At 40.0% G+C, this 13,271-nt stretch overlaps 2 protein-coding genes and 1 pseudogene across 8 annotated transcripts in view; 2 read left to right on the forward strand and 1 right to left on the reverse strand.

The window, feature by feature from the left end:
* TMEM53 (transmembrane protein 53) overlaps positions 1-13,271 on the forward strand; it is a 447,568-nt gene that overhangs the window by 205,612 nt on the left and 228,685 nt on the right. The gene's annotated exons all lie outside the window — the stretch shown is intronic.
* RNF220 (ring finger protein 220) overlaps positions 1-13,271 on the reverse strand; it is a 217,256-nt gene that overhangs the window by 185,650 nt on the left and 18,335 nt on the right. The window lies entirely within an intron of this gene.
* LOC132516232 (cytochrome c oxidase subunit 7C, mitochondrial-like) lies at positions 1,162-1,355 on the forward strand (annotated as a pseudogene).

Below are 13,271 nucleotides of genomic sequence, written 5' to 3' on the forward strand. Positions count from 1 at the left end.
GCATAAAATGCTAGACCAGCTCCTTTCATGTGATAGGCGCTCAGTAAATGGTAGCTACATATCCGTCTCCATATGTTAGGGGTTAAGGGTTCAAGTCAGCCTTACCGAATGTCCTTTGCTCTGAATAAAACAGGGCAAGAAAGGACGGGGGCAAAAGACCAGTAAGAACAATGCTGTAGTAATGCAGAACACAGATGCTAGTGGCTTAAAACTGGGATGCAGCCTTGGAGATGTGGGGAGCTGGGAGAGATACATACATACAGATTTGAAAGATATTTGGGAGGCAGGCACTATGCTGAGTGTTTTACATAATTATTTATAGTCCTGACAGCAACTTATAAAGTAGCCCATTTTTCAGATAAAAGTCAGAGATATTAAGCAACTAGCTAAGGATCACACGGCAGTGACTGAACTGCAATATGAATTATAGTTGGTGTGATTCCAAAATCTCTCTTCTTCCTACAAATATACCTCCGTACATATCTTGGTTCTCAACCAAGATGTCAATTGTGAGGAATATAGTAATTTCTTACCACTAACAAAGTATTGAAGTTTAGAGAAATGATTGAGGTTTTAGAAAATATAACTTGGAACAGATCAAGGTTATCACTATAATAAATAATGTCACTACTGCTCACTTCCATTATGATATGCTTTCTTGGGGGCAGGAGAGAAAGAGGTGGAAGCAGAGCTCGTGGATCAGAAATTCTACATCATTCATTGTAGGTTGGCTATGACAGAGTACCACGCATGTGAACTTCATCCATTGTTTCATCTTGGAAACAGTTTCAGAATGGTTACTCCGAGGAACAGGCACTCTTGTTGAGCAAAGAAAGTCTTAGCTGGGCCATGTACAAGCTTTCACTGTAACAGTGACAAGCTCTTCAGACAGCAGACATAGGTGTTAACCAACGGATAATCTCCTGACACTGTGTTCCTTAGATTTTCATCTTTCCAGTCACATGCAGATTATAATCCACTGCAGAAACTTAACTGTTTTAGATGGAGGACAATATCATCTAACAAATTTGAACTCCTTTTCTACAGGAACCAACAAGTTAAGTTTTTCCTACTTTTACAGCTTAATATTTTAACACAGGTGCTGCCGCCATTTCTTCTACCTTCAGTCTCTGCGCCTTTCTCAGAGCTCCCAACAGCGCTATGTTGGGACAGAGCATCGGAGAGGTTCACAACCTCTATGATCTGTAAGAGCCACTATGAGGAAGGTCCAGGGAATAATTTACCATTTTCAGTGGAAAACAAGTGGTGGTTATTAGCTATGATGACTTTGTACTTTGGGTCTGGATTTGCTGCACCTTTCTTTATAGTAAGACAACAACTGCTTAAAAAATAATCCATGAGGGACTTTCCTGGTGGTCCAGTGGCTAAGACTCCACACTCCCAATGCAGGGGACCCGGGTTCGATCCCTGGTCTGGGAACTAGATCCCACATCCCACAACTAAGAGCTCGCATGCCGCAACTAAAAGATCCTGCGTGCCACAACTAAAAAAAAAGATCCCGCATGCCGCAACAAAGATCCCGCGTGCCGCAACTAAGACCCAATGCAGCCAAATAAATATTTAAAAAAATAATAATCCATGAGACAGATATGAAGAGGAGCATTTTAAGAGGTGCAATCTCTTTGAAAAAAGGATTGAACTCAACATCCTAGATATGTTTGTAAATAAACTTATGGCATAAATCCTTAAAAAAATTTTAACCCAAGCATAACATTTTACATTTCTTATTATAAAATTTTGCTTTGAATTAGTTTGAGCCTAAAATTTCATCCTCATGAGATGGATGTAAATCAGTTTTGTTTCTCTGCAAATTTAATACTCATGACTTCTATATTTCTACTCCAAATATTGCTTGAGGTTGTTTTCAGAAGTTTTTATAGTTATTCATTCATTAGACAAATGTCACTGCATGCCACCCAAGTACCAGGGCCCTCAAGGAATTCATAATCTAATAAGGAAAACAGATAGACAAGTACTCCTAATGATAGTTACAACATTAATAACAATTTGTGCTATTTACCACCACCTGCTCTGTACCAGACACTGTGCTAGGCCTTAGGAATGAAAAGAGGAATAAGAAACTTCCCTACATTCAGGGGCTTCCCATGCCTTCAGAAGGTTTATGTACAGTCTGATGGGGGAGGCAGGTATATGGACCAATACATGAAATAGAGTAAACAAACGCCCTGCTAGAAATAACAATAGTGTGCTTAGCAGAAGGAAAAGAGATGGAGAGGTTAATGAGAGGTGAGAAGGCAAGCTGGAAAGGCTTCATAGAGGCAGTGACCTTTGAATTGAGTTTTAAAAAGATAAGTATTTTCCAAATTAAGGGCAAAAGGAAGAAAAAGGATAACTGGCAAAGACAGGCGTAAAACAATTTCATGTGTTCAGGGGACTGCAAGCAGTTTGGTAGAGATGGAGGTTACAGTAAAAAAGGAGGGAGGAGGAGTTGGGAGGATCCAGTAAGAGCTGAGGCTTGTTGGGCAGAGGGCAGATGGTGGAGGGCCTTCCACGCTGTGTTGTCTGTGAGGCCATGGGGGTCACCAAAGGGTTCCAGGCATGGGAGTTACAAGAACAGGGCTTGTCTTAGAAACAGAACTCTGGTAGTTATGAAGAGGATGGAGTTTAGAGATAAGGAGAGCAGTTAGAAAATACAGAATATATGTGTAGGATGGTAATTCCCTGGTGGTCCAGTGGTTAGGATTCTAGGCTTTCACTGCCGTGGCCTGGGTTCAATCCCTGGCTGGGGAGCTGAGATCCCACAAGCCATGCGGCACAGCCAAAAAAAAAAAAAGAGTATATATGTAGGAGATACTCAGAGGGAGAATAGGTTGACTAGAAGGAGAAATACTATGTCTACATGAAGAAATCAGGTTAGAGACAACCCAACAGAAAAATCAGCAAAACTCTGAAAAGGTACTTCACAAAAAAAGAAAAATCAATGGCTAATAAACACATGAAAATGTACTCTACCCAGTAACCAGGGAAATTTAAGTAAGAACCACACTGAGAAATTGTTATATATCCACAAGGCTGGCAAAAATGAAAAGGTCTCACAATACCAAGTATTGGTAAGAATGTGGAACAACAAAAATTCTACGTGCTGGTAATAGAACAAACTGGCAGAACCTCTTTGGAAATGGTTTGATGTTAGCTAGTAAAGTTGAAGAAGCACTTATCCCAGGACCCAGCAATTCTAGTTCCAGGTCTCTACCCTAATGAAACTTGTGTCCTGTACACCAGGACACTTATAAAAAAATGTTTATGGTAGCATTTTCCATAAGAAAAAAATTGGAAATAACCTAAACATGAATCATCATTGGAATGGATACATGAATCAGGGTGTATTCATACAATGGACTATAACACAGCAATAAAAATGAATAAACTCCAAGTACATGCAATAATATGGATGAATCCTAAACTCTTAATGATGAACAAAAGAAACAAGACCCAAACAGTACAAAAACATGATTTTACCCATATAAAGATCCAAAAATGCTACATCAAGCTATATTGTTTAGGGATACAGACATAGGTAATAAAATTATAAAGAAAAGCTGGAAAGTAATCATCATAGAAGTCAAGGGAGTGATTATCCAAGTAAGGGAGAGATGGGTTGTGACCAAGGAGAAGTATACAAAGGACTACTAGGATGCTGGAAATGTTCTGTTTCCTGGGCTGGCTGTGGTTTCATGAGGGTTCAATTATTTGTTTAATTGTACACATATAGTTTGTGCATCTTTCTCCAGGTTTGCTATATTTCACAATATAAAAAAATTAATGTACTTAGGAAAAAAACAAAAAGTAACATTAACAACTATGTACTGCTAGATGTGTTTGTAAGTGAAAAGCTGCTTTGTTGAAAATTAAAAAGAAATCAGAAAAGGCTTCACATAGGAGATACATACATGTGAATTGAAACATAAAGGATCCCCTGCTTTCCAATCTGGGTCCCACAAAAAAAGGTGGCAAGAAGAAGGACTGTTCTGAAATCAATGAGGTAGTGACCAGAGAATACACCATCAACATTTATATGAACATCCATGGAGTAGAGTTCAAGAAGTATATGCCCCTCGGGCACTCAAAGAGATCTGGAAATTTGCCATGAAAAAAATGGGAACTCCAGCTGAGTGCACTGACACCAGGCTCAACAAAGCTGTCTGGGCCAAAGGAGTAAGGAATGCCCCATACTGTATCCGTCCAGGTGTGGTTGTCCAGAAAACGTTCTGAGGATGAAGGTCCACGAAACAAGCTCTATACGCTGTATACCTATGTATCTGTCACTGATTTCAAAAATCTGGATGAGAGCTTACAGCTGATGGTCAAATAAAGTTATAAAACTGAAAAAAAAAATTCCTTGACCTAATTCTAGGTTGGGTACTGGTCCTGTGAACTATACCATGAACTTATCTGTCTTAAAATACTTGCTGCAATGTAATGTATTTGGCTGTTTACATATCTGTGTTCTCTACCACTATAAGCCGCTTGAAGGAAAGCTGGGTCTTGTTTACACTGGATTCTTATGACCTAATAGTTCACAATATATAGTAGGTACTCAATAAATTTGTGGAATGAATGAATGAATGAAGAAATGCTGCTTACTCTTCTTATAATCATGTCTTGAGTAATCTATGCACTACATTCAATGGAGATCACAAACCTCCATGCATTAAGTTTTCAGCTGCTACTCTGTCTTTTCCTCCACAGTTCTCCACTTCCTACTTTAAAGGTAGAGTCCACTAGAATCTTTCTCCCCATCAATTAAAATTTTTCTCTTCTTTCACTCCTCTTAGAATAACTGCTCATCTCCAAGGCTAATCCTTTTATCTATCACCTTGACCGTATCTCTTGTATTTCTTCCCCAGATTTGCATCCTTCATTATTCCTGTTCTGAATGATTCTACATTTTATCTTCCCCTCATTCATTCATACCAGCTCAGAGAATGTGAAGGTACCATGTTCACCCTAGAAAATAACAGATACTGTACTTAGGGAAACAGACTCATCTAGAATTCACAACCTGATGGTTTAATATCCTGCCATGCATGACTTTCACAGGCTCAGAAAATACCTGGAGTTGTGACCGCAAGCTAAAAGCCTCGGTCCCCATGGTTGTTTAGGGCTGGGGCAAGCACGGCCTGACACTTCTCTCAACTGCTGGTTGAGATGGGATTGTGGGATTGTACTAGGGCAAGGAATTCCCCTTTAATGGGGGACGGGCACTCTTTCTTTCCAAAGATAGTATCTTGGAAGTGGCCACCACAACAGGTTCTAGGTCAGGGAATGAATCAAGGGACACATTCTGATACATAAGAGTACCACTGCCAGGTTTCAGATGGGTTGCTTCAAGCTGGCTGCTCTCCTTGACAATGCAGTCCTGGTTCTGAGGGCCAGGTCCTGAGAAGAGCTCCTGCTTGAATGTGGCTAATATCAAGGTGTGTAAGATACCTGAAGGAGTTTCTCTTTGAGACTCAGGGAACAGAAGGCCTAAGGCTCCAAAGAAAGTTCTGCCTCTAAGCTCTCACTTGTACCTCCAGGCGGGGTCCCAAGCTCACCTGTGATTAACATTCCCCCAACAGAAGAAGGACCAAGTTGAGAAGGAGTCTGTTCTAAGTCAGAATCCCTTCTATCCTGATTGAAGAGATCATTTGGTAGAGATTTCTGCCGTCTATTGCAGTGATACAGGGAAAGAGCACAAGTTTTTGGCATCAGACAGGTCTGGCTTTGAATCCCAGCTCTGCCACTAACTAGCTGTGTGCTGGTCAATGTCTTAAATCTTCTGAAACTATAAAATGGAGATGATATCTACCTGAAGGGTTGTTGTATAATAAATCTTAAATTTATTTCCCGGTTTCCCTTTTACTTCCTCTATAACAGGCGGGGAACATCAGCCCCAATCCCACGGTCAGCTTTGACGAAGTCCCTCCATTCTTTGCTATGTCCTCTTCATCTTTCGCCCCTCCCCTCCCTTGCACAATATGTATCTGCTGGAGTAAACTCTTGTCAGTTCCCTGAATACATCAAGCTCTTTCTCCATAGAAACTGTCCAACAGAACTTTCTGCAATGATGAAAAAGTTCCATATTATAGCTGTCCACTATAATAGCCACTAGCCACATGTAGGTAGTCAGCACTTGAATTGTAGCTAGTGGGACCAAGGAGATAAAATTTTAATCTTCTTTAATTTTAATTAATTTAAATTTAAATAGCCCCACAAGGCTACTGGCTACCATAACTTACAGTTCTAGACTGTAAGTCTTTGCATTTGCCATTTCCTTGCATGGAAATGTATTTCCCCACTCTTCTACTCAGTCTTAAAATCTCAGCTTGAATATCTATTCTTCCAGGATGCATATCTTGAGACCTTGGACTCAGTTAGGTTTCTTCTTTGTTACCTTCCATAGCATCCTCTACCCTTCTCCTATAATATCACTCATCACATTTTTTTTTAATTACTGTTTTGTATTTTCCATTAGGGTGTAAACTTCATTGGTGTTCTTGAGGCCCTACAGACTTCCTCTCTCAGGTAGGGATACTCCTTTTCTTCCCTTTGAGTGGACATCCACGGGACCTTAGGATTTAGGCTTTTTCCAAGTTGGGGACTGTTATCTTTGAGGTAACTTCTGCACATTGGAAGCTTTAGGGATTGATTAGGAGTGGCCTTATACCTTTCTAAGGATAATCTAAAAGTCAGAAACTAAAAAGGAAAGGAATAATAAAATGCCTCATTAAATTAAAAACTTCTATATGCAAAATAAACAACAACAGGGACTTCCCTGGTGGTCCAGAGGTTAAGAATCCGCCTTTCAATGCAGGGGATGTGGGTGCGATCCCTGGTTGGGAAACTGAGATCCCACATGCTAAGGGGCAACTAAGCCCTCACGCCACAACTAGAGAGAAGCCTGCTGCAACAAAGAGCTGCAACAAGGACCCAGTGCAGCCAAAAAAACAAAAAACCAACAACAATAACACCCCACCAATACATCAAGACAAATGATAAACTGGAAAAAAATATACAACATAAATTATAGATTAAAAAGGATTAATAAAAAGAGTACTTAAAATCAGTAAGAGAAAGGTGGACACCACGTGGATAAAAGAAATGAACAGGCAGTTCAAAAAAGAAGATAAACTAATCTCAAAAAATATTAAAAACTGTCTAACTTCACTAGTAACTGAATAAATGCAGATTAAATGAACGTAATACCATTTTTGCTTATTAAATTGGCAAAGATTAAAAAGTTTCATCCTAATGTGTTGGTAAGAGCATGAAGAAATAAGCAATCTGGCACTAAGCATAAAAATTGAAACAAGCACACTTTTAATCCAGCGATTCTACTCTTAGGAATATATCCTAAGAAAATGAGCAGACACTGACAAAGGTGAATTTATAAAGATGTTCTCTGTAAGTGTTGTCTATAATACTGAAAAGCTGGAAACGATCTAATTAGACAACCAGAGGTTGGCTAAATAAAGTATGATACATCCCTGCAATGGAATACTAAGTAGCTATTAAAAGTGGTGCCATGGATCTATATTTACTGACACAGAGCACTATCTATAATAAATGAAAAAGTGAAAAAGAAAGTCACAAGCTAGCATGTTAACATAAGCCTACTTTTATAAAATTTTTGTCAACTTACCTATCTACTCATAAAAACCATCTCGAAGGATATATGCCAAAATATTGATAGTTCTCTCTGGGTAGATGTTTCACTGTCTTTCCCTGCTTAAAATTATGGCAACTAGCCAGTCCTCCCCAGGATTCTCTGGCGTAGGGTTTGATGTCCCCTCAAATGGGTCACAGAGGATCTCAGACATAGCCAGTACTAGGTTTCCTGATTGATGCAGTCGTAGACTCACTAGTAGTCCAGACTTTACCTATTTTATTCACTGCTGTGTCTTTTGTGTCTATAACTGCCTGGCACATAGAAGGCATTCAATAAATATGTGTTGAATTAATGTATCATATCAGAGCACCAATTCTACTAATGATAAAGCATATTTAAACATTATTTTGATAAATTAAACCCAGAATGCAAAATTCACAAAAAGTTTAGATAATGCAAGATTCCTAAATACGTTATACTCTCTATTCACCATTACAATGCTGGGGCCAGAAGTTTATTTTCTTCTATCATTTGTGTCCTTTCCCAGAAGAGTCTGAGAAGCAGTGAATAATATCTTTGTGCAAGGCCTTTTCCACCCCCTTCTGAGGCTAGGTATTACAATCTCTAACTCACAGACGAGAAAAGGAAGGTTTGGCATTGCTCAAGGTCACACAGCTAAAAAGCAGGGGAATCGGGACCCAAATCCAGGCCCATTTGTCTCCAAAACTCATCTGTGGCTTTGAGAGGTACAAAGTAAGACAATGAAAAGGACACTGCAGGTCTGTGACAGCTAATGTCTGTGCTTCCTAACAAGTCACCACCACTTAGCCCTGAGCTCCCATGTCTAAGAGGTGCTTTTTCTTAACCCTTGGAGAATCCAGAGGATGATTTGTCACCAGGGTTATTAGCATTTCTCCCTGGATATCGACAGCTTGTCTTTCCTCCCTCCAGCCAGTGACTGATTTCTTCAAATGCTCGCCAAATACGGCCCAAGTCACCATGGTAAACGTATTGACAGAATCATATTAAAAGCTACTGAGCATTTACAGGGTTGTAAGTTATGCAAGGGAGGAACAAGATAAGAAACACAGGGAAAGAAAACAGGTTCAATCAGCAGTGACAATTATTTATTTAGAAGCTGCTGGTTGGAACCGTTTTTTAGATATACTTTAATTGCTAATTATGGTTTCTTCAGGAGAGTTGCTTCACCTTAAAGCTAATCATTAATATTTTAGCTGCTCAGCATAGAGACTGTGTACAGGCCGTAGACCTACCCAGAGCCGTGTCTATGCAGTTAGCATCCGCTGCTGGCTCTGAAAACAGAGTCTACTGCGTTGGTTGGTTTCCTACCCCAAACTCAAAGTCGGCTAGTCCACTTACAAGAGAGCAGATATTTAAGTCCTTATTTCTCTAAAGATTGAGGCTGGTTCAATAAGCAAAATTCTGCTCTAAGCCACCTAGACAACTGACAATTTTTCAAAGGAATGACCTATCTTTTCTAAGTTAATTTACACCTTTTATTGGGGGACATAAGTGTTGCCTTAGGCAAGGTAGAGAATACAGAAGAGTTTGTTTTCAGCTTCTAATTCCCCGGGTACTCCGATGTGAACCTTATAACAAATAAGGTCAGCTTCCAGGCCCAGGAGGTACTGAGGGTAAACAGGCGGGAGGGCGCCAGGGTCCTCGTGGGAGTATATTTGGTGTAGCCCCGTCTCCCGTGTTTCCAACTTCACATGCTTCTTAAGGAGAATCTAATCCTCACAGGAGAGTTGAATCTGTTCATTTGCACGCATCTCATCAGCACCCTGCTTTGTGGAGGGCTGTTTGATGTCCCAAGGAAAAGACTTCGAAGTCTTTTAAAGCCTTTTTGATGTGAACCAGAAAATCACGTTTTGTCGAGAGTGCACTCAACTTGAACCTCAAAAGGTTCAGGACTCAGAAACCACACGGTTCAAGTGGGATTTAAACTGGGCAAAATCACTTCCTTGTCTTCCCCGGCAAGGCCCACCCCTGGCCTTTGTGCTAACAGTTTCTCTACACTGTTGGGCCTTTTCCCTCTCTCTCTTTCTCTTTTTCTTTCTCTTTCTCTTTCTCTCTCTCTCTCTCTCTCTCTCTCTCTCACACACACACACACACACACACACACACACACACACACACACACAACACACACACATCTTGGCAAGAAAACCTTAAGAGAAAGAAAAAATATATCACCCCCAAAGAGGTGGCTCTCTCCTCTCTGAGGATAAATGCTGTCTCCAGCTCCACCCTGTCCTCAAAGATTCTGAATGGTCATTGCTGCAGTCCCAGAGACCTGGAATGCTCTAGGTGAGGGTGAAATGATTTACAGAGCCAAACAGCTATGATTGCATCCTTAAGTGAGGCATTTAACTAGGTACAAGACTTGCAGAGAAAACTGGAAACTTGCTTTGGGGAGCAGCTACTTTGCGTGGAAGGAAGCACATACCTTAGGACTTCACTGTTCCACTTGGAAATGAAGGGACAGGAGATATGACTCCTCCTAAAATCAAAGGGAAGAACCGAGCTGAGAGAATAATCTAACCCTAACTTTCTCTTTCCAGAGTTCTTTTCTTATTTTTCCTCATTAGACTTGAAAATCCAGTTACTCAAGAGCCAGTGAAAGTTTAGATTCACGAGACAGAATCTCAATTGTGAAAAGATCCAAAGTGTTCCTCACACCCTAAGGAGTCTCAGATGCCCTGTCCCCCTGGCTGGAACCACATCAAAGCTCCAGTGACCGCTGTCTCATGTCCTGCTAACCATAATAGTTACTATTTATTGAGTGGCTACCGCAGATCAGGCACCATGCTATAAATACATTATCCTATTTAATTTGTTCAATAAAACAAAAAGGTGAGTCAGCTCACTCCCATTTTGCAGACACGAAAACTGAGGCTCAAAAAAGTTTAAATGACCTGCCCCAAAGCAGCTCAGCCAATAAGTGCTTGAGCTGTGACTAAAATCCAATCTGTTGAGCATCAAAGTCAGTGGTTCTTGGCTTAACGCCATGTTACTCAGCATCTGTTCTGTTGCAGTTCTGGTTTGGTTTTGTTTTATTTTAAGACACTTAGTGCTTTATAAATTTATTTATTTAGTATTTATTAAGTACCTGCTATGGGAAAGGCATTGTGGATATTTCAAGAAGTGTAAGACAGACATGCTTTCTTCCCCTCTCTCACTGTGACACTGCAATGGCCTTTTTACAGTGAGTGGTCCTCTAACGGACACTTACCCTCCTTCAGTCGGTTATTCACATAGCAGCCCGAGTAATCTTTTGAAATGATAAATGACAACACAGTACATCTCCCCGTTTAAACACTCTGCGGCCTCCTGTTGCATCTAGAATAAAATCCAAACTCTCTGTGACCCTAAAGATTCGCGGAGGTCTAGCCCCTCTCCGTTTCATCTCTTGCTGCATCCCCCCAAGTTCACCCCATCCAAGCCCTCAGACCTTCTCTCTGTTCTTTAAATGTGCCAACACACCCTTCTTCCAAACGCTTATGTGGTTGTCACCTGCTCATCAATCATATTTCAATTCAGACATCACCTCCAGAGGTATTCCAGGCATATTTGACACAGCATATCATTTTTTACATTTTTTATGATATAATCAGTCATAAAGCTATTTTCTTGATGAATTCTTTAGTTTTAACATAAGTGATTAACAATATTAAAGGAATGTTTTATTTTTAGAGATATTCTAGTTTAGTAAACTACTTACTAGGTGAACTAAAATTTGCACAAACCAAACAAAAATGTCCCACCCCTCAGTTCACAGCTTGTTTCACTGTTCCAAAATTTAAACATAAATAAGAACTCCAAGTGGTCACAAAGAATGGCAGGATTGAAATAACTCAATTTATGCTTCCTCCTCTTTAGAATTAATGTGCTCTCCTTGTTCACTTTGAATCTACTGTTCATATGCAGGAATATGCAGTATCACATGACTTGGATACTGTATACTTTCCTGCATACAAATACGGATAGAAACTGTGTCCTAAGTGAGCTCAGATGCTTCTGAGCTGTTAGGCACTTACACTTGAAGCGAGTCTGCAGATGTAGTGGCCCACAGTGTAACTGGAAGTTCTCCCAATTCTTCCTTACAGAATGCAATGTTTATTAAAGAATAAATAATAAAAAAGATGCAAATTTGAAACTTACATATGTATTATTAAAACACAATAACCACAGCAATTTTTCAGAACTTAGACCAACAAAAGATATTTTCGGGGAGAAATATTTTATAATCAACATTGTTTAAAACTGTCAGCATGTCATGGTATTTAAAAGCAAGCAAACTTTTAGCTGATTGTTGTTTTAAAATTCCTCTACAGAGTAACATAGCACCCTACTCCCCTCACCTGCACACTTCACTCTCTATCATGATAAAAAAAAAATAAGTGTTGCAATAAGGGGAAACACCAGGTATTATGGGAACAAAAACACGGTTGAAGAAGTAGAAAAAGAACCAAGGGAGTATCATGTCCCAGAAGCCAAGGGAGGGGAATTCCAAGAAGGATGAAGTCATCAGTTGTATCCAGTACTACAGAGGATCCCTCCTCTGAACTGGGTGCCAAGGCCAACTGGGCGCAGGGCCTAGAGATCTCCCTCCACTACATGGAAAGGTAAAACCAAGTCCTCCTTCCTCTGGCTGGCGTGTAAACTAATTCAGAGGGAACATTTCTTATACGTGGTCTTAACCATTTCTTACCATCAGCGGCAGAAAGACAGATGTGGACATATATTGAGCCAATGGCAGGTCTGTGTTTTCTAGACCCTAATGCTGCAAAGAACTGCCAATGGCCACCACTAGCCCTCATGGTACATGGAGGAAAGGGACCCCACTTAGAGGATGGCGAGGGATGGAGTCTTCTGGACTGCTTCTACTTGGCTGCAGTGCCGATGTGAGCGGCAAATCTCATAGAAATGGCCATAAACAGAGCAGGTAAGTGGGAGTCCACATACCCTTCACATCCGTTCTCTGTCCACCCCACCCTACTCATCTGCAGAAAGCAGCAGGCATCTGACCACCTTTAAGTCTCTTCATTTTTGAAACTCCTTCACCATACAGCTCCTGGACCAGTCTGTACTTTTTGGACGTTGAAACTGAAACAACCATCAGTTAAACTTTTTTACAAACTGATTCAGAAAAGAAAATAAATTTAATAAACAACAACAAGAAATCAGACACTTGTCCAGCAATTGTGACTGTACATCTCATCCCACTTGGCCGTTTCAAAGAAATGGAACCAATTCGTAATTAGTTCTAGAACCAGACGAATCATTCAATTTTATCAATTCATCTCTCTTATATTCAATCTTTAGATGCTAGGCTATGGACCTTTCCCATAAAATAGTCTTCCAAATTGTCTTTTTTAAAATAAATCTTTTAGAATAGTTTTTAGATTTACAGAAAAGTTGCAAAGACAGTACAGAAAGTTCCTATATTCCTCACACTCAGTTTCCCCTATTATTAACATCTTATTTTAGTATGGTACTTTGTCATAACTAACAAGCCAATATTGATACACTATTATTAACCAAAGTCCATACTTTTTATTTGGATTTCTGTAGTTTTTACCTAGCGTCCTTTTTCTACTCCAGTACTTCCACA

The sequence above is a fragment of the Lagenorhynchus albirostris genome, chromosome 2, assembly GCF_949774975.1.
Source record: "Lagenorhynchus albirostris chromosome 2, mLagAlb1.1, whole genome shotgun sequence".
NCBI lineage: Eukaryota > Metazoa > Chordata > Mammalia > Artiodactyla > Delphinidae > Lagenorhynchus > Lagenorhynchus albirostris.